This window comes from Pelobates fuscus, chromosome 5 (genome assembly GCF_036172605.1).
Source record: "Pelobates fuscus isolate aPelFus1 chromosome 5, aPelFus1.pri, whole genome shotgun sequence".
In the NCBI taxonomy this organism is placed as follows: domain Eukaryota; kingdom Metazoa; phylum Chordata; class Amphibia; order Anura; family Pelobatidae; genus Pelobates; species Pelobates fuscus.
The window spans coordinates 7,334,800-7,358,188 of NC_086321.1; the positions used below are offsets into that span (position 1 = coordinate 7,334,800).

The following is a 23,389-nucleotide window of genomic DNA, read 5'->3' on the forward strand; positions in this document are numbered from 1 at the left end:
AGCTGGACACAGAGAGCAACATCGTGCTGTCACCTAGTCATGGGGACTGGAGCAAACCACTAGTGACTCATCAGCTGCCCTGTACTGCGGCCACCAAACACGGAGCTCGGGAGTTAATGATGTGGGCTGGACCCTGACGTCTGACAGAGAGGAGCGGCACTTCGAGAAGGGCAAACTGCAACGTGACTGACCACTCATTGTAATAGACCTGTACGCTATGCTGCACACACTGCAATTATTGGTACACAGCGCTAATTAATGCAATCACACATAGATGGTTATATATGTCAGCACGAATTAGAGCGCCTGTCATTTAAATTCGCATGCCCATTCACCAGCTCTCTCTATCACTAATTCCATCTCCTTGCTGGGAATCTCTAAAAACCTCTGGACTTCTAGTGTTTTATTGTTTATATCCAATTATATCTGTACTGTATGGAATGTTTCTTTAACCCCTGTAACAGCAACCAGGATTGAATGACATGTGCTACTAAATACAGCTTGTTCAAAATCAAGGGAACTGCCAGCGATTGCATGTTTTATTCCAAAATATCAAAGCTGGAGAATTTATGTAAATTCGGCTATTTCAATACCCTGCTCATTTTCCCCAATTAACAGCAAATTACCCCCAGTTAGCAAATGATCATACATCTGTGTAGAAATCCAAAAGTGAATTCAAAGTGCATTTAAAATCGAACGTCATACAGTCTGAAGCTCTGCTTGCAGGTTTTTCTATTGGGACCTTAAATTTTAAATTCACTTTGAATTCTCACCTTTAGTAAATAACTGTAATACGTGAACTATAGAGAGCTCAACGTGAATTTCAAAATTATGTCAAATATCTGATTTTGGAAACAAATATCACCAGATCATCCATGTGTATATTTGGCACAAAATCAGAAATCGACAAGAATTCAAACTTTATTGAATAACCACGACAATGGGCTAAATAGAAGCAATATGTAGGAATGCATCTCGGAGATTATATGAAATCCGTGCAGGTATTGGGAGGATTATAGGGGTGCGATGGGTTGTAGGAAACAATAGAAATATGTCTTGAAATATGTTCAATGAGGGGGGATGGTAGTAATTAAAGGGGACAGACATGGAAGTCTTAAAGGGACACTACAATCACCAGAACAACTAAAGCTTACTGAATTTGTTCTGGTGAGTGGAATCATTACCTTCAGGCTTTTTGCAGTGTTTACATTACAGGCTAGTGATAACTTCACTGGCCACTCCTCAGATGGCTGTTAGAGATCCTTCCTGGGTCATGGCTGCCTAAAATGCATCCAAACATTCAGTATCTCCTCCCTGGCATGCAGACACTGAACTTTCCTCAGAGATTCATTGATTCGATTCATCTCTATGAGGAGATGCTGATTGGCCAGGGCTGTGTTTGAATCATGCTGGCTCTGCCCCTGATCTGCCTCTTTGTCAGTCTTAGCCAATCCGATGGGGAAGCACTGTGATTGGATCAGGCTACCACTTCTGATGATGTTAGCAGGCAGTGGGCAGGTCAAAAGGAAACAGGGACAACATAAGCAGCTCCAGACTTGAATACAAGTAAGATTTTACAATATTTGGTGAGGCATGAGGGGCCCAGGTGGTTTTAACCCTATAGGGTCAGGAATACAGGTTTGTTTTCCTGACCCTATAATGCTCCTTTAATGCAGGCAATATGGACCAGATATTGGAATTTTAACATCTAATAAAACAAACTGAGGATTAATAAGGATTAGATGGAGTGGACTCTGGAATCATAAGGGGCGTTCAGGGAAATTATAACTTGGTAGAGGACTCACAATGAACATGAAGAAATGATTGCCAGGGGTTATATAGATCAAGTGTGACAAAATGTTTTTAAAAAAAAATAATTTGATGCACTAGTTATGGTTCTAAAAGGAACATAGAGTCACTCTTGGAAGCATGTATGGCATTATAGAAACATAGAATGTGACGGCAGATAAGAACCATTCGGCCCATCTAGTCTGCCCAATTTTCTAAATACTTTCATTAGTCCCTGGCATTATCTTATAGTTAGGATAGCCTTATGCCTATCCCACGCATGCTTAAACTCCTTTACTGTGTTAACCTCTACCACTTCAGCTGGAAGGCTATTCCATGCATCCACTACCCTCTCAGTAAAGTAATACTTCCTGATATTATTTTTAAACCTTTGCCCCTCTAATTTAAGACTATGTCCTCTTGTTGTGGTAGTTTTTCTTCTTTTAAATATAGTTTCCTCCTTTACTGTGTTGATTCCCTTTATGTATTTAAATGTTTCTATCATATCCCCCCTGTCTCGTCTTTCCTCCATGCTATACATGTTAAGATCCTCTAACCTTTCCTGGTAAGTTTTATCCTGCAATCCATGAACCAGTTTAGTAGCCCTTCTTTGAACTCTCTCTAAGTACCAATTAAGTACCAATTATTAAAGAGAAGGAAATAAATAAAAAATAAAAAAATAGAAGGTTGTAAATGGATCAGATTGACGGTGATTATATACATATAACATGAAGGAAAAGCAAAAAAACACATTAGGAAGTTGTATAGGGATAACATCAGGCAGAAACAGGGCATAGAGTACAATCCCATTATAATGAGCAAGTATAGGAATAATCATTTATTTCAGGAAATATGTAGTATACACAAAGCGTGGGTTCAGTACTGAAATTCTGGCAAATTAAGAAAGTCTTGAAGATTATGTAAAGGAATTCTGGAGATATTACACACAGACATTTTAAAAATGTCCAGCTGAATAGTGGGGGCTCACGAATATCTCACAGCATTTGAAGAAGCACGTGATGCCATGAAAATATTACTCAAATACATTTACAGCGGATACATAATATCCAGTCTGTGAACGCACAAAAATAAACAATGCAAAATCCCCACTGATTTCAAACAAAAATGAGCATCACATGAAAAAAGGAAAGAGGAACGAACAGGGGTATCATCACATTTTCAGAATCCCAAAGAGTTAATGGACACCGGTGACGCAGTTATGTGAACCCAGGTAACAACGTGTTAACTGCACAAGATTAGTCTCCATTATCTCTAACCCTTGCTCTTTTCAAACCGCAGGAACCCAAGTGGTTGGATTTTGTCGCTACGCTGTTCAGTCCTATTTTGCTTACAGACACCATTACAGACAAATATCCAATCTGCCAGTCACTGTCTAAAGAGAGGACATCCCCACCCCCCTCCACCTTTGCCTGCTGGAACCAGACCCCTCACTTCATACCAGCTGTACAACAAATGCGATACACCTGCACTCCGAGCACAGCCAGTCGGAGTTTTATGATGCCACTGTGACCTATGTTCTTTTTCCAGTTGGACGGAGTTGTGGAAACACATGACGAGATTTAGCTGAATGCGATGTGTCCATTTAGGAAGCTCGGCTGCCAAGATATTCGCGCTGGAAAGCAGTGTCAGAGGGATTTACCGACGTTTACTTTTCCAATGTAGCACAAGGGGAATGAGAGGCCACCAGATCTATTACAGAATTGCTGCCATTTTATCTGCAAAGAATTACGTCATGTTGGAACTGAATTGTGAAATAAAATAGTGGCGATTAGCGCCCTGTGTAGACGCATAGACTTGTATCTATCAATATACGCTGCCGCCATTCTCTCCGGGTAGCAACATTAAATCAACATTTAGAAACAGAAAGCACGGAGAGGTAGTGACTTTGTCATTTATTTATTTGGAAAGAGAATCGATGAGGCTTCCATACACAGAATGATATGCAGGGTAATATCTGTGGGTTCCAATCCTCTGTCAGTATAACAGATAGGTGACTAAATGACACCATTTGTTTTTCTGTTCCTCACACACACAACACCAAACGAGATATAACGAGGGAACATGAAACATTGCCAATCTGAGCACTTTTTATCATACCAGTGGTCAGCTCCATTTATATTATGTTAGTGGGGGTCATTGTGGAAAGTAGTTTGACTTTGTGAGTTCCAAGAATGGACTATATGTTATAGACGTGTGTAAAATGTATTTTAAAAGATCTGTTTGAATACATTGTTTCCAAATCATTTTACCTGTATTTTAGTCTATATGGTACTTCACAGCCAGTAAAGGCACCTCAGCCCTATGCTAGAATTATTAGTTTGTTTTAACCAGGAAGGATACATTGAGACTGCTCTCATTTTCAAATATGTCCTGGGTCCACAAACACTGCATTGTTACAATAGGGTACAATATAGCATTACAAATTAGAGAGACAGATAGACAAACAGATGGAGAGACAGTCAGACAGACAGACAGACAGATAGATAGATGGATAAATGGATAAATGGACAGACAGATAGAGAGACAGACAGATAGATAGATAGAGAGACAGACAGATAGAGAGATGGATGGATGGATAAATGGATAGAGAGACAGACAGATAGAGAGATGGATGGATGGATAAATGGATAAATGGACAGACAGATAGAGAGATGGATGGATGGATAAATGGATAAATGGACAGACAGATAGAGAGATGGATGGATAAATGGATAAATGGACAGACAGATAGAGAGATGGATGGATGGATAAATGGATAAATGGACAGACAGATAGAGAGATGGATGGATGGATAAATGGATAAATGGACAGACAGATAGAGAGATGGATGGATAAATGGATAAATGGACAGACAGATAGAGAGATGGATGGATGGATAAATGGATAAATGGACAGACAGATAGAGAGATGGATGGATGGATAAATGGATAAATGGACAGACAGATAGATGGATGAATGGATGGATAAATGGATAAATGAACAGACAGATAGAGAGATGGATAGACAGATAGAGAGACAGACAGATAGAGAGATGGATAGATAGAGATAGATAGATAGACAGACAGATAGATAGATGGATAAATAGATAGACAGCCAGATAGATAGATGGATAAATGGACAGACAGATAGAGAGACAGACAGATAGATAGATAGATAGAGAGACAGACAGACAGACAGACAGACAAACATACAGATAGAGAGACGGATAGATAGATACAGAGACAGACAGATAGATACACATACACACATAACAGGTGAGAAATAGAATCAGCCATGATCACCGATGCATTCTGTATTGAGATCTGTTGACTGGGATTTCTTAAACAATTTTAGACTCGAGGAAGTTTTGTTTTTGTCCATGAGGTTATATTCCATGTTTGTGGTGCTGTGTAAGAAAATGAGGATTGAGACACTTTATTTTTGCATTACGGTATATTAAATAAAGTGCTAATACTGCATCGGAGGTTAAAGGAGGTGGGAGCAGCCCAGGAGAGCATTCTACTCAGGTAGGGTGGGAGCTTCCCAGAAAAGCTCTTAAACACAAGGCTGGAAAGATGGAGAGTGCGTCTGGATTCCAGCGACAGCCAGTTTAGTCACAATGGTGGATCATTGTAGCACAAATGTAGTAAGTTTATTAAGGTGGGTTTGCGGTGCGAATGCATACACTGCGTCCCAATAACCAATGACCGGCATTAGCATTTGTCGCATTATCAGTTTCCTTACTTCCTTACTGTAGGGTTTAGGCAGGATGTGTTTCTGTACAGGGCACCAAGCTTTGGAAAGTGTTGATGAGAGTTTTTCTATGTGAAAGCCAAAAGATAGATTGGGGTCTAGCAACATGCCTTCGTATTTGAAAGACTGGACTACAGTCAGTCTGCTATTTGAATTAGTTTATTTCATGCATAGATGGAAATGTTGTAATTTTTATAATTTAGGTACTGTTCCAAAGATCGTTGTGACAGTTTTGTCAGTGTTCAGGAAACATAGATTACTGTGTCGTCTGTGTACATGTGTACAGTTGAGGATTTCCAGACATTAAGCAGATCAGTTATGAATAATAGACATGTTTCGGCCCGAATTTAAATTCGCCCAAATTTCTGCAATTCGGACATTCAGTAGTTTCCGTGTCGCATCTTGTGGAAGTTTGACCGGCTCGCCATGTGGTGGTATCCGATTTAGAGTTCCATGAAATCAGCAGCAAGAGCCGGTCTCCGTTCGCGCCTAATTACACGAAAACTTCCATACGAATGTTGCAGCTTGTTATATGAAAATGCTCCCCTTGTTCGGTAGATTAAAACTCCCGAATGCCGGTTTGATTTGTTGAATGGAAAGTAGTCAGCCGGGACTTCCATAATGACCAGACATTTGCGTGGTTGCCATGCCGAAAACAGTTCCAGGCAATTCATGCGTAAGTCCCGCTGACCGCATTCGGGAGATTTAAGATGGCCGCCATCCTTTGTTCTCGCCATGTGTTCGTATGCCGAATGGCGGCCACCTAGGAACACTCAATTAAGTTACGTTTTTCTCAATGTTCCAAATTCTGATTGCTACCCAGGGTGGTCTCCGTTCGGTAGAACAAACACATTTCTCAAATACATTTCTCGAACACATAGTAAAAATGAACAGGTTAAAAGCATTTAAACAGAAGGGAGAGGATATAACCGAAGGCACACAGGTAAGTATATGGAAATCCTTTACAGACAGGAATCTAACCCTAACTCTAACCTAACCCCAACCATAACCCACCCTTAGCCTAACCTTAGTAGGTTTAGGGGTAGGTTTGGGGTTAGGTTAGGGGTAGGGTTAGGGTTGGGGTTAGGAGTAGGGAACTGCCAAACTCCCGAAGTGGCGAATTCCCTAATTTCGGAAGTGCCGAACCAAATTTATTGCCCATGCACATCTCTAATGAATAATGTGAAAAGTAGGGGGCTCAGTATGGAACCTTGGGAAACACCACACCTGACTGGGAGAGGGGGGAAATGGAAACATATTGTGATTGATCCGATACATATGACTGAAAGCAGGTTAGCGGATGATCACCAATACCTGAGTTTATTATTTTGCAATAGAATGCCATGGTCTACTGTGTCAAAGGCATTGGCAAAATCAAGGAAAATAGCTTGTTCTATGCCTGTTTGGATATCATTGCAAACTTTTAAGAGGGCAGTTATAGTGAGTGATTTGGGCGGAAGCCTGATTGATCAGTGGTTAGATAGTTTGATTGTTGTTAATACTCAAATAGTTGCTTGTGAACATATTTGTCCGAGATTTTTGACAATACAGGGAGCAATGATATTGGACGATAGTTAGAGACCAAAGTATTGTCACCACTTTTATGGTTTAGGTATGTATACAGCCACCAAGAATAAACTGATTGAGATTGCGACAGGTTTAGCAATTGCCTCAGTAACATTGCTGGGATTTGATCTTGTTTAAATTTTTTGGATTATTAAGGTTTTTATTAATGCACTAACAGGCACAAGGTTTTATCTAATTTAGTGGGGTCCGCATTTGTAATTTCAGAACGTGGGTGATTTATTAGCTTAGCAATCAGGGTGGTGGAACATCCTACAACATAATTATTAAAGGCATTTGCTAGATCTACATTTTGATAGAGGAGGGTTGGGAGTGGATCGTGGGGGTTTGTATGCTACATATGATTTTCCAAATAATGGATTTGAAGATCGTAGAGACAGTGTGTGCAGGTTCTAATTAAATCTAACCAAGGTCTAATTAACTCCACACAAAGCGAATACACCTGCGTTCAAGGCAATATAATTTATTATTGTAGCTGCAGGACAATGATACCTTAGCCGCTCCCATTTCCACCTGTCCTGATGTCCTATGACACCCTCCCATCTCTCCAGGACCTCCAATTTCAAAACTTGAATAACATCCTGATGGCAACCTCCATCCAGGACCACCCTGGGTTCCATACCCTGATAGGACACCTCATTTACAACGGCTTTTCTTCTCTGACTTGTTCTGTTTTTGGCCATTAGTGTTGGTATAGTTTGTGAAATGCTACATTATTTACCTATGTCACAGTGTTTCTATTAGTTGATACCTTGTTGGATGGAGGACATCATTTTTGAGAAAACAAGAGAAAAAAAAAATCTAAAACAATTCTCCCTAATCATGGGTAAGTCTCTCTTTAAAAATGTTGGGCAAAATAACTGCATTGTGAAAAGACACGTTTTAGAATGTTCCTCACGTTCGGTTGTCCCGTTTAGTCAATAAGCCACCAGAAATAATAGCTCCTATAGCTGTGGAAAGTCACTCCAAACGATGCTGAATCTGGCCCGTGGTTTATGAACAATGCATATGACAGTCTTTGAAAAGAGCGTTTTTGTACTTATTTCTGGATCTATCTAATTCTGCAACATCTCAGCTCATCACGCTCAAGTGGTATCAATTAGTGTATATAACACTATCTCTTACTGTGGAAGAATTATTTTAGAAATAAAAAAAAATGTTGAGATTTTCTGAGTCACAAATCATTATAAATAAAAATCCGAAAATCGCCAAGATTGAAGAAAGACTATGATCCCTCTATGTGCAAAGCCGGGATTAGCAGCTCGGAAAAACTCAGCTGGCGCTATAATTCCTTTATACCCGGGATAAGCTAGCTTCGGGAAGGAAAAGTAACTCTTCTGCAGTTAATGCCTCTATCTGAAGATTCTAAAACACAATGCAATTTGGAGTTAGATCTTTTACAGCAACAGATTAAATGTGGATGCCATTAGTTCGAAATCCGTTAATCTGATGAGAAAATAATTGTGTAATTCGTTTAAGGCACATTCAGCTTCAGGCAACACAGGCTGGAGGTTTCAGAACCAATGGTACCAGAAATGGCAACATTTTCACCAATCTGAGAAGAAGCAGGTTAAACTGCAAATATTGAGTATTAAACCTTGGCTGTCACTGGAGGATGGAGGACATGTTTATGTGGATTTTAGGGTTAAAGTTAGAGATATTTGGGTGACAGTGATTTAGATACAAATTACAGATTAAGGAACAGCACACAAGTAAAAATACATTTTAAATTTGATAAGGCGACTTAAAATCCCCTATCTCAGCAAACAAATAAGGGGATTCAGTTCCACCATACGGCCATATTGTGCTAAGCAGAGTACCCCAATATCAGTGGACCCTACACTAATTACATCTCAGCACCCCAATATCAGTGGGCCCTACACTAATTAAATCACAGCACCCCAATATCAGTGGGCCCTACACTAATTACATCACAGCACCCCAATATCAGTGGGTCCTACACTAATTACATCACAGTACCCCAATATCAGTGGGCCCTACACTAATTAAATCACAGCACCCCAATATCAGTGGGCCCTACACTAATTACATCACAGCACCCCAATATCAGTGGGCCCTACACTAATTAAATCACAGCACCCCAATATCAGTGGGCCCTACACTAATTACATCACAGCACCCCAATATCAGTGGGCCCTACACTAATTAAATCACAGCACCCCAATATCAGTGGGTCCTACACTAATAACATCACAGCACCCCAATATCAGTGGGTCCTACACTAATTACATCACAGCACCCCAATATCAGTGGGTCCTACACTAATAACATCACAGTACCCCAATATCAGTGGGTCCTACACTAATTACATCACAGCACCCCAATATCAGTGGGCCCTACACTAATTACATCACAGCACCCCAATATCAGTGGGCCCTACACTAATTAAATCACAGCACCCCAATATCAGTGGGTCCTACACTAATAACATCACAGCACCCCAATATCAGTGGGTCCTACACTAATTACATCACAGCACCCCAATATCAGTGGGCCCTACACTAATTACATCACAGTACCCCAATATCAGTGGGCCCTACACTAATTACATCACAGCACCCCAATATCAGTGGGCCCTACACTAATTACATCACAGTACCCCAATATCAGTGGGTCCTACCCTAATTACATCACAGCACCCCAATATCAGTGGGCCCTACACTAATTACATCACAGCACCCCAATATCAGTGGGTCCTACACTAATTACATCACAGCACCCCAATATCAGTGGGCCCTACACTAATTACATCACAGCACCCCAATATCAGTGGGCCCTACACTAATTACATCACAGTACCCCAATATCAGTGGGCCCTACACTAATTACATCACAGCACCCCAATATCAGTGGGCCCTACACTAATTACATCACAGTACCTCAATATCAGTGGGTCCTACACTAATTACATCTCAGCACCCCAATATCAGTGAGTCAGACACCAATTCCAACATGGGAGACACATTAAAGGGACACTCCAGGCACCCAGACCACTTCTGCCCATTGGAGTGATCTGGGTACCAACTCCCACTACCCTTAACCCTCTAGGTGTAATTATTGCAGTTTTCATAAACTGATTTTAAGTAGCCTGATAAGATTGAAAACTGTATTTGTATGAGAGCGCTATTCATTTCTCTGTATTATGGATACAGTTCGGTTTCTACGGCAGCACCATTGATGACATGTTCCTGGTGTGTGTGCCCCAATTCCCTTTATGTCTTTAGTAGGGATTAAGCTGTAAGCATCCAAACTTACAGACATTTGTAAAAAAATATTTAAAGCAATTTCTCACATTAAATCGTTTTGGAATAAGTTTAGCTGTAGTTTTACATATTGGATTTATTTATTTATTTATGCAAATCGCTGCCAACTAATCACAATTCTACAAATTAACCAATGAAACACTATAGCGAGACTATGGTACGTGGACAGACACAACTTGGAGTAGCAAAAAGAAAAACACTCATTTTCTATGCTTCGTTTTTCTTCCAAATATCCACAAATTACAGGTTGGCAGTTCGGGACCCACTCCAACTAAAATAAAAATAAAACAGATATTCTATATCTACGTATTGTTCATTAGTCTCCTGAATACAAGCTCAATTCCAAATATGCTCAGTAAATCAGTAAAAAACTGACATAAATATCCAAATATATAAACCTCTGACAAAGTGTTAAAATGATCCTCATATAATACTTTATTCCAGATATAATAAACATCTAAATATAAACATTAACATCATAACATAAATAATAAACATCTAAATGTTTGTCCATCCATCTACCTATCTATCCATCTATCTACGCATCTACCACCTATCTGTCTGTCAAACTATCTATCCATCTACCTATCTGTCTGTCTGTCAATCTATCTACCTATCTATCTATGCAGCTACCTACCTATTAATCAATATATCTATCCATCTACCTACCTATCAATATATCTATCCATCTACCTACCTACCTATCAATCTATCTATCCATCTACCTACCTACCTATCAATCTATCTATCCATCTACGTACCTATCAATCTATCTATCCATCTACGTACCTATCAATCTATCTATCTATCCATTTACCTACCTATCAATCTATCTATCCATCTACGTACCTATCAATCTATCTATCCATCTACGTACCTATCAATCTATCCATTTACCTACCTATCAATCTATCTATCCATCTACGTACCTATCAATCTATCTATCCATCTACGTATCTATCTATCTACCTATCAATCTATCTATCCATCGACCTACCTACCTATCTATCCATTTACCTACCTATCAATCTATCTATCCATCTACGTACCTATCAATCTATCTATCCATCTACCTACCTATCAATCTATCTATCCATCTATGTACCTATCCATCTACCTATCCATCTACCTATCCATCTACCTATCCATCTACCTATCCATCTATCTATCCATCTATCTATCCATCTATCTATCCATCTACCTATCAATCTACCTATCAATCTATCCATCTACCTATCAATCTATCCATCTACCTATCAATCTATCCATCTACCTATCAATCTATCCATCTACCTATCCATCTATCCATCTACCTATCCATCTACCTATCCATCTATCTATCCATCTATCTATCCATCTATCTATCCATCTACCTATCAATCTATCCATCTACCTATCAATCTATCCATCTACCTATCAATCTATCCATCTACCTATCAATCTATCTATCCATCTACTCATCTATCTACACATCTACCATTCCATCTGTCTCTCTGTCCATCCATCCATACGTCGTCCCTCTATCTCCATAGGTTTATATGATGCGTTAGCAGCACAGTCCTGCCAGGTGCGTTTAATGTTGTGCCGTTGATATCAGTTATTTATGCCGAAAGCACAGATCTATTCTATGTAACAGTAAAGCGTGTAGATAATATATAAGTAAAGGAATATGTGTAGCATGTATCAACGTGAGCAGTGTTACACTGACAATCTGACTGTCCATGCAGCATACAGAGAGGGGGTGCAGTACATTTGAAGCCGGCTCCAGCATGTCCATAATTTCTCCTCTCACAGTAAACGAGACCCAAGCCTTTAATTCACTGATGGCCGTGCTCTAAATATCACATGATCCCACAATGCACATTGGCAGGAGATAATGGCTTCCTGCGAGAAAGTTTGAAAACATTAATCTGGACGTAGGAGGGTGGAACGAGGGCTGGGAAGATGATTGATTTCACATTATGAGAGCATGCACATTCAATGAAGCATGGCTCTCTGTCTGTGGAAAGTGTAGAGGTTTAACAGACACATCTACTTTACCATAAACATCGAGGAGCACAGCTGTGGCTGCTATTGGGATCTCAGTAACTTAGCAAGAAATACCTGTAATATTAACCTGACTTCTAGACAAGATACATATATACACTGCTCAGCCACAGATGGGGGTCAGAGCAGCTCTAAAACAGCAAGTCCTGTGTGGTGTTCCTGGTATGTACCGGTTAGTACCTACCAAAAGTGGTGCAAGGAAGGACAATTGGTGAACCGGCATCGGGATCATGGGCACCCAAGGCTTATCGATGCACGTGGGGACCGAAGGCTAGTCAGTCTGGTCTGATCACATAGGAGAGCTGTTTTAGCTCAAATTGCTGAAAAACGTAATGCTGGCCATGATAGAAAGGTGTTATAACATGCAGTGCTTCACAGTTTACTGCGTATGGGACTGCGTAGCGACAGGCCAGTCATAGTACCCATGGTGACCCCTATTCACTGCCCAAAACACCTTCAATGGGGACATGAGCATCAGAACTGGACCACGGAGCTAGGGATCGACTGATATTGATTTTTTCGAACCAATACCGATACCGATAATCTGTGAACTTTCAGGCCAATAGCCGATAACTGAGCGGTAACGATATTCTGTACATTTACCATTTAAAAAAAATAAACTATTCCTACACAAATCTACTGTTAACTGAACATGTTTATTTATTTTTTTGCAAATCTTTATTTTTTTTTTTTTTAATAAAGGTAATAAGGGAAACGCATAAAATATACAAATATACATGCCGGTCAGAATTTTTTATGTTTTCAAGAATATATGTGAATGTGTAGCGGATGCAGTGTGTGTGTTTGTGTAGTGAATGCAGTGTGTGTGTTTATAATGAATGCAGAGTGTGTGTTTGTGTAGTGAGTGTGTAGTGTTAGTGTGTATATAATGAATGCAGTGTGTGTGTGTGTGTTTGTGTAGTGTGTATATAATGAATGCAGATAGTGTGTTTGTGTAGTGAGTGTATAGTGAATGCAGTCAGTGTGCAGTGTGTATATAATGAATGCAGAGTGTGTGTGTGTGTGTGTGTGTAGTGTGTATAGTGAATGCAGTGTGTGTGTGTTTGTGCAGTATGTATATAATGAATTGAATGCAGAGTGTGTGTGTGTGTGTGTGTGTGTGTTTGTGTAGTGTGTGTATATAACGAATGCAGTGTATGTGTGTGTGTGTTTGTGTGTGTATATAATGCAGAGTGTGTGTTTCTGTAGTGATTGTCATCAATTAATAAGATATCCCAGGGTACAGGGTCATTAATTAATAAGGAATCCCAGGGTACAGGGTCATTAATTAATAAGGTATCACAGGGTACAGGGTCATTAATTAATAAGGTATCCCAGGGTACAGGGTCATTAATTAATAAGGAATCCCAGGGTACAGGGTCATTAATTAATAAGGTATCCCAGGGTACAGGGTCATTAATTAATAAGGTATCCCAGGGTACAGGGTCATTAATTAATAAGGTATCCCAGGGTACAGGGTCATTAATTAATAAGGAATCCCAGGGTACAGGGTCATTAATTAATAAGGTATCCCAGGGTACAGGGTCATTAATTAATAAGGTATCCCAGGGTACAGAGTCATTAATTAATACCAGGGTACAGAGTAATTAATTAATACCAGGGTACAGAGTCATTAATTAATACCAGGGTACAGGGTCATTAATTAATACCAGGGTACAGAGTCATTAATTAATACCAGGGTACAGAGTCATTAATTAATACCAGGGTACAGGGGCATTAATTAATAAGTTATCCCAGGGTACAGGGTCATTAATTAATAAGGAATCACAGGGTACAGAGTCATTAATTAATAAGGTATCCCAGGGTACAGGGTCATTAATTAATAAGGTATCCCAGGGTACAGGGTCATTAATTAATAAGGTATCCCAGGGTACAGGGTCATTAATTAATAAGGTATCCCAGGGTACAGAGTCATTAATTAATACCAGGGTACAGAGTCATTAATTAATACCAGGGTACAGAGTCATTAATTAATACCAGGGTACAGAGTCATTAATTAATACCAGGGTACAGTCATTAATTAATACCAGGGTACAGGGTCATTAATTAATAAGTTATCCCAGGGTACAGGGTCATTAATTAATAAGGTATCCCAGGGTACAGGGTCATTAATTAATAAGGTATCCCAGGGTACAGGGTCATTAATTAATAAGGTATCCCAGGGTACAGGGTCATTAATTAATAAGATATCCCAGGGTACAGGGTCATTAATTAATACCAGGGTACAGTCATTAATTAATACCAGGGTACAGAGTCATTAATTAATCCCAGGGTACAGGGTCATTAATTAATACCAGGGTACAGGGTCATTAATTAATAAGGTATCCCAGGGTACAGAGTCATTAATTAATAAGATATCCCAGGGTACAGAGTCATTAATTAATAAGATATCCCAGGGTACAGGGTCATCAATTAATAAGGTATCCCAGGGTACAGGGTCATTAATTAATACGGTATCCCAGGGTACAGGGTCATTAATTAATAAGGTATCCCAGGGTACAAGGTCATTAATTAATAAGATATCCCAGGGTACAGGGTCATTAATTAATAAGGTATCCCAGGGTACAGAGTCATTAATTAATAAGATATCCCAGGGTACAGGGTCATCAATTAATAAGGTATCCCAGGGTACAGGGTCATTAATTAATAAGGTATCCCAGGGTACAGGGTCATTAATTAATAAGGTATCCCAGTGTACAGAGTCATTAATTAATACCAGGGTACAGAGTCATTAATTAATACCAGGGTACAGGGTCATTAATTAATACCAGGGTACAGAGTCATTAATTAATACCAGGGTACAGAGTCATTAATTAATACCAGGATACAGGGTCATTAATTAATAAGGTATCCCAGGGTACAGGGTCATTAATTAATAAGGTATCCCAGGGTACAGGGTCATTAATTAATAAGGTATCCCAGGGTACAGGGTCATTAATTAATAAGATATCCCAGGGTACAGGGTCATTAATTAATAAGGTATCCCAGGGTACAGGGTCATTAATTAATAAGGTATCCCAGGGTACAGGGTCATTAATTAATAAGGTATCCCAGGGTACAGGGTCATTAATTAATAAGGTATCCCAGGGTACAGGGTCATTAATTAATAAGATATCCCAGGGTACAGGATCATTAATTAATAAGGTATCCCAGGGTACAGGGTCATTAATTAATAAGGTATCCCAGGGTACAGGGTCATTAATTAATAAGGTATCCCAGGGTACAGGGTCATTAATTAATAAGATATCCCAGGGTACAGGGTCATTAATTAATAAGATATCCCAGGGTACAGGGTCATTAATTAATAAGGTATCCCAGGGTACAGGGTCATTAATTAATAAGGTATCCCAGGGTACAGGGTCATTAATTAATAAGGTATCCCAGGGTACAGGGTCATTAATTAATAAGGTATCCCAGGGTACAGGGTCATTAATTAATAAGGTATCCCAGGGTACAGGGTCATTAATTAATAAGATATCCCAGGGTACAGGGTCATTAATTAATAAGGTATCCCAGGGTACAGAGTCATTAATTAATAAGGTATCCCAGGGTACAGGGTAATTAATTAATAAGGTATCCCAGGGTACAGGGTCATTAATTAATAAGATATCCCAGGGTACAGGGTCATTAATTAATAAGATATCCCAGGGTACAGGGTCATTAATTAATAAGGTATCCCAGGGTACAGGGTCATTAATTAATAAGGTATCCCAGGGTACAGGGTCATTAATTAATAAGGTATCTCAGGGTACAGGGTCATTAATTAATAAGGTATCCCAGGGTACAGGGTCATTAATTAATAAGATATCCCAGGGTACAGGGTCATTAATTAATAAGGTATCCCAGGGTACAGGGTCATTAATTAATAAGGTATCCCAGGGTACAGGGTCATTAATTAATAAGATATCCCAGGGTACAGAGTCATTAATTAATACCAGGGTACAGGGTCATTAATTAATAAGGTATCCCAGGGTACAGAGTCATTAATTAATAAGATATCCCAGGGTACAGGGTCATTAATTAATAAGGTATCCCAGAGCACAGGGTCATTAATTAATAAGGTATCCCAGGGTACAGGGTCATTAATTAATAAGGTATCCCAGGGTACAGGGTCATTAATTAATAAGGTATCCCAGAGCACAGGGTCATTAATTAATGAGGTATCCCAGGGTACAGGGTCATTAATTAATAAGGTATCCCAGGGTACAGGGTCATTAATTAATAAGGTATCCCAGAGCACAGGGTCATTAATTAATGAGGTATCCCAGGGTACAGGGTTGCGTCCATCGAGAAGTGGAAGAATATAGACCGGGACAGACGACCTGTATCGAGAAGTGCAGTCACCCCATTGCTCAATGTCTGGGAATAACGCCTGTTTAATATTATTAACTGATTAGAACTCATTGTTTCCCATAAATCCCAGCAGAGTCCTCAGTACTGAGCTGGTTAAACCTTTTAAAGCCAGCAATATAAAGTGAACACACTCTCCGCCGAGTACAGGACTAAAACCTTCCATCTTCACCCAGGTAACGCAAGCCTTCCAAAACGTGTCGCCCATCCTCTTCTATTACTTGTTTTAAGCCCACGGCTCAATATACAGATAGAATAAAAGCAGGTGATTATAGTTTTACTAATACCCGTCCCAGAAAGTCCTACCTGTAGGCTGCGAGCAGCAGAACATGAAAGGTATTTTAATCTCTTCTGTACGTTGACTGTCAGGAAAATGATTAAGTTGTCGAGTGAAGTTTTGGAGGGAACGCGGCATATTAAACATTCATTTACTGCTCGTGGTGCCATAAAATACGCTTCCCTAACAAATATATTAAATATCTCTTATCGTCTTCATAAAGAGCTGGCAATACGATGTGAAATGCTGCGCTAAGCAGATCTTCTCCAAACAGATACTGCATATTATCTAATATTTCCTTTATCTGACTGCATTACATCAAATAAATGTTATTTTTGAAGTTTGATCTTTTGATGAGATTCTTTAATCTGACAGATTAATACCAGTTGCAGCTACGATTTTACCGTGTCTCGGCAACCACTGCATTCAGAAACATAAAATAAATAAATAAACTAAGGCCCGTAAATATCATGTTTTACCTCGTGGTGAGAACATCCCTCTGACATTTTTGGTGGCATTAAATGACAGTTTGGGGTTTGGGAGGGTTCAATGATACATTACGAATGCAAGGTAAATTGGAGAAATAAACGGCGATTGTGGTGTTTGCCGTCCATCACCTATAAAATCCCCGGCAGAGCCTGCTTTGCAAACCATCACTGTGATCGCCAACTACAGAGCTGCGGGATTTGGTATTATGCACCATATTATTATTATCTTATTATTTATATAGCGCCAACAAATTCTGTAGCGCTGTACAATGGGTGGACTAACAGACACATAATTGAGATCAGACCACTGGACGTACAGGAACAGAGGGGGTTAACATATAGACCTAGATTTTCACCTTTACACAACTAAGAGGACAACATGGACACAAACATAAAAGCTAATGGAATATTTTTTATTTATTTTTTTTAAAATACAAACCACTTTTCTTCCAAGACTACTGATTGTTCTAATAGACATTTTGTGCCTCGGTGCCATTTTACATGTAGTTCAGAAATGCCATGTATATTACATACATGGCCATCACTGCTCTGCCGAGGTTCTACTGGGTGTCCCTCCAGTATCAATCCTTATTACTTATTATTAGTGTGTTTTTCAACCATGATGCTCGATTGAGAGCCTCCAGAAAATGACCCAGGTAATTAACTGCAAGCCCTAACACATTGTCCATTGACAATTCCCATCAACATGTCGTGCTGGCTGCCGAGGTACGACTTTTAAGGATGATCATTAGATTTGAGAAAAAAAAAATCACCAGAAGACATTTATCAACCGGTTAAAACCTCCATGCCACTAGGCCCCAGTCCAAATAAAGTCTATGGACAGAGTCTACCCAATAAAGCACCTCCGATACTATTAAAAGTACAGAAACACTTTGAAATGGAGTATTATTATACAAAATGGCAAATACTTTGACCATTTTGGTTGGCAATATCCTTCGCACTTTTCAGGAACTCATAAAAGTGTTGCGGCTTCAGATCGCCATTAAATTTGCACACCTGCCCATAGCCTTACTGGAAACTGATGGACTTAAAGATGTTTGTGGAAACTTGTCTGGGAAGCCATCTTAATAGGCTGTTCCTTCTGTTTCGGGAATGTTCTATCTGGAAGTTGATTTTGGGCTGGATAAGGCTTATAAAAGGGCAGAACACATGCCAGAAAATGTGTGTATGTTGTGCCATTGCTAATAATCTAATGTCTTTATTCTTTGCATTTTGGTTAGAATTCCATGAAAGTGAATCAGAGGATAGAGGAAATGTCCAACCCACCGTGCTAACCGGCAACGTCAGGTGACAATTCTCTACAAACGTTGCCTTCTCTTGGTCATAAAATACCGGTACTTTGTAAAGTTAGGAAAGGTGGATTTTTATCTTTTATTTTTTTGCAATAATCTCCTATTAGCTGAATTTAAGGTGTTGGGTTTTTAAACTTTATGTAAATTCCTCTGGCCCAATATTCCCCACAAAAATCAGTAATATTTAAAGCTTTAACAGACCGTACGTACTCAAGGGACAAGGGGGGAGTCACCAGCACATAACAACCACTTCATCTCTCCACCTGCTGGTCAAACGAGGAAACTACTTAATAAACCAAGCCTCTCTCTCTCTTCATAAACATTTAATTTGCATCTATATTTCACCAGCAGCTTATAAAGATTACTCTAAATTCACAAAAAAACACAAACAAACAAACACGTCTTGTCAAAGAAACTGTCAGTGACTTGAAAGGATGTTAAATGAACCAGTTAAATTCCACAGGAATCTGCTGAGGAGCTCAATCAATCCCAAATCACTTTAGCTTATCGCTCACTTACAACCAACATTTTGCATGATTTATTGTCTTGGCTTTTATTAGATCTCTGAATCGGGATAAAATATTCCACTTCAGATTCGGTTATCCCCGAACGTATTCCTGTTACGCAGATTATATCCCGTAATGTCTATAGATAAACACAGCCCCTTTCTCTGCACAGTATACACAATGACTGACAAAACACGACAAATGATTTGGAAAAAATGGGCTTGAATGAAATGTTTCAATAATAATTCATGAAAATGTCTGGTGACAAAGTCAAAGTCAACGATGAACTGTGAGCATCATTAAAAGTGAAACTTCCTCTTTCCTCCCTACCAAATCCTATTAATGTGTTAGGTGATGGGCTGCGTACACGGGGTCATGTGACATTTAGAATTTACATTCCCAGCATACTCTTAACTGTTTAAAAACAATAACATATGTATATATGTACACCATTCTTACACCTTGACACTCATAAATACACATTTTACTTAGTTATAACTATTTCAAGAAGGAAAGAAAGAGCCACTCGATTCATAAATACTGAATTGAAACAAATTGAAAAAGCAAATTGCTAAATTTAGACTGAAATAGGATATTTATAAAAATAAAGCTATAATCCCAGTTTGGCCGTCTCAGATTTAATTTTGCAACATAGTTTTTTGTATAACGATTAACTGGTTATTTCCTTATTTACTGTGATGATTTCTGAATTAAAGATAATTTTCCCCCAAATCAGCACTTTTGGACTGCGTCTTGCAATCGGTTAGAGAATATCTCCATTTATTGATGTATTGTTTTTCATGATATTTTTTAGGTCACTCCATTGTGGCGGAGACAATGTGTTGGTCTGATTTTACCCTCTTGCTTAATGTGATGGTTTTGGGGCATACAGTCTGTCTCTGCAGGCTGGGCAGTGAGAACACTTCCCACACAGAGATGAGGAGATGTTGATTGGCGCAGCAATTTGCAGCGCATGCTCACTACCTCCCAATATTTATGGGATTGGATTAGCAAAGATCATCAGGATTGAAGAATTCACCCGGCCACGTGGTAAATGTAAGTAAAACTCTGTATTTAATGCATACAGAGGCGCACGGCAATCCAAGCAGATTATTGCTTGTATTTAAAACGCTATAGTGTTCCTTTAAGATTTGATTCAATGCAGGCACGTTGCAATGTGTACTGATTTGCTTAACCCATGGAATGGAAGAGGTTAAATAAAAGGAATGTTCTACCGCTGATCTCCCTTCTACACGGAATGAAAGTTACTAATAAATATCACTAAACAACTGCGTTTGCGATTTGATTTTATTTATTTACAAAAGGACAAGCAGAGTACGTGGATTAGTGGAATTTCAATAAACTATAGTCATTAATGACCTATCGGTGGGACTAATTGTAGATTGGTAGGTGAGTGGTTAAAGAGCGTTTAACTGGTTAATATTCCACGTCCCTAGTAGCATTCCTGAGTATTTTATAGAAACCCTGATCCTGGGATCTTTGCTCCAGAACGCAGTGAGCCTGTCCGCTCTCATTAGCCTAATATCGGGTAAGTACATCCAGACCCCTCTGTTTCATCAGAACATGATTAACCCCATCAACTCTGCAGCAAAGAGCTAAACAGAAGGTCAGACACGTAACCAAGTGTCTCTCCTGCATTGTGTCCTGTCTGACGATATGACAGCACAGAGAGACACACTGTTATGGATCTCAGTCTGCACACAGACAATGTGCAGAGCATTCCCTCTGCATGCCATACCAACCTCGGGTGCTGTGTTAACCCTTAACATGCACTAACATTCTATGACTGACAAACAAACAGTGATGGTTGCTGTGTTTCATTGACAGTTGCAGAAGTCACCCAGGAGTTAGCGGTCACTATAACTGGGTATATGGCCGCTTTGAGTGTGATGATACTCCTGGGATTATACTAGTTTGGAACTCTTAAAGGTTTTTTGTGTTTAGAACTCTGTCACTTGATTTCAGAACCTATTTCAACCTTATGTTAAACTTTGTTGTCGCTATAAACTATACTACTGAACCGTCTACGCTGGGTCATACTCTAGCCTTTTTCAGGTGCAAAAGAGAAATCATTGCCAGCAGTTAATCACTCAGAGCCATTGATCCCTGTATCCTAGGATTTGCCCAGCTCTGTTTGGATATATTCTGAAACATTTGTTTAGAAATGCAGTGTATTTCACACACCCCTCCACCCACTGCTGCACCATGAGTGGGCAGGTGACATTGTCACATGGTTATAGAGGTCGATGGTCCATGAGTGGGCAGGTGACATTGTCACATGGTTATAGAGGTCGATGGTCCATGAGTGGGCAGGTGACATTGTCACATGGTTATAGAGGTCGATGGTCCATGAGTGGGCAGGTGACATTGTCACATGGTTATAGAGGTCGATGGTCCATGAGTGGGCAGGTGACATTGTCACATGGTTATAGAGGTCGATGGTCCATGAGTGGGCAGGTGACATTGTCACATGGTTATAGAGGTCGATGGTCCATGAGTGGGCAAGTGACATTGTCACATGGTTATAGAGGTCGATGGTCCATGAGTGGGCAAGTGACATTGTCACATGGTTATAGAGGTCGATGGTCCATGAGTGGGCAAGTGACATTGTTACATAGTTGTGAAGGAATACACCATCACTAATACTATTCCCTTTTCGAACTATACAATTCCCTTCAAACTCACTGTTTCGGTAACTGAACAAGGACCATCCCAACAACTCATTAAAACGTTAGAACCCTTCGTTAACAAGTGCGATACCACAAGGAAAACAACTATCGAATACTCTCTTGGGTGGCCGCCATTTCGTGCAACCAAACGCACGTGGCAGACAGAATTAATGGTGACCATTTTTTCCCCTGAACAAAGGCAGCAGTACCTGGTCATCGAGTGTCTGGAACTGATTTCAGCTAGGCACTCCCGCGAACACCGGTGAAGATGGAACTGCTGCACATTCAAGTTCTTGACCACCTATACGAACGCCACTCAATGAGATATGAACTACCAACTGGGGGGAGCATTCGACACTTGAAATCATTTGGATATTGTGTGGTTTTTGTATAGAAATCCTCGAACTGAGACCGGCCATTGCCATTATTTCTATGGAACTATTTTGGGCTTCTACCTCGTGCCCGGCTGGCAATCCCAAACCACCAAACTGATCTGCGTGCTTTTTGGATATGTTAGACACTCAGATCAGGGTTATCCGGGGATGTGACTCTCGAGGGGCTGCCATCGATTTTTGGGGTACTTTTGCGGTGCTGATAATTTTTTATATTTTTTCTGTACCTCGGAGATAATTGAGTTATAAGTTTCCTGACTCAATTATCTCTCGGGCACATGTATGTATAAATTGAGAGTGCTTGCCTGTAATAAACAGATCTACTGCCAGCATTCAGTCTCGACTAATGTATGGGGGGAATGCTATACTACCTATAATTATTTGCACAACTGGTTGGAGCCATTTTACACTGGGAAAGGAAATCTGTGGCGGTGATACACTGGCGGTCCGCCAAAATGTGAGACAAACTCCCCTTTTCAAGTGAGTTTGCCACTAGTTCCTGGAGGAGCCTGCCGCTGGACTCTTGGTCTACTCTCAGAGCTATGGAAGGGTCAGCTGACGACCAATTTGGTGTATGGAAATTTGCATATAATTGGCATTACCAAGCCTTGTTCCAGGCTGGCAAATGATGTCCCAATGACGTAGCCAAAGCAGGACCTTACACTTTGTGTTTGATAAAGAAACCCTCCACATACAGACTCCAGACTCAATCCCATCCAGTGTGTTAGGGGTGAGCAAGGTCTGATTGATCAACATTAAAGCCTGTTCTCATGAATACATTTACATCACAGTGGCAACAAATACGGCAGCAACGTTCCAAGGTCTAGTGGGAAGCCTTCTGAGAAGAGTGAGGGCTGTGATGTTAGTCAAGGACCACATCCATACTGAGTTTGTAGA

The 23,389-nt window shown here is 39.9% G+C and overlaps 1 protein-coding gene across 4 annotated transcripts in view; it reads right to left on the reverse strand.

Annotated features, from left to right (window-relative positions):
• Nucleotides 1-23,389, reverse strand: part of CNTFR (ciliary neurotrophic factor receptor) — a 572,999-nt gene that overhangs the window by 253,702 nt on the left and 295,908 nt on the right. Inside the window, exon 1 of one of the 4 annotated variants that reach the window (XM_063453547.1) lies at nt 34-79. The exons of the other annotated variants lie outside the window; for them this stretch is intronic. The gene's annotated coding sequence lies outside the window, so the exon portion shown is untranslated. Of the gene's footprint in view, nt 1-33; nt 80-23,389 lie in introns of those variants that run through there. 4 annotated transcript variants of the gene reach the window in all.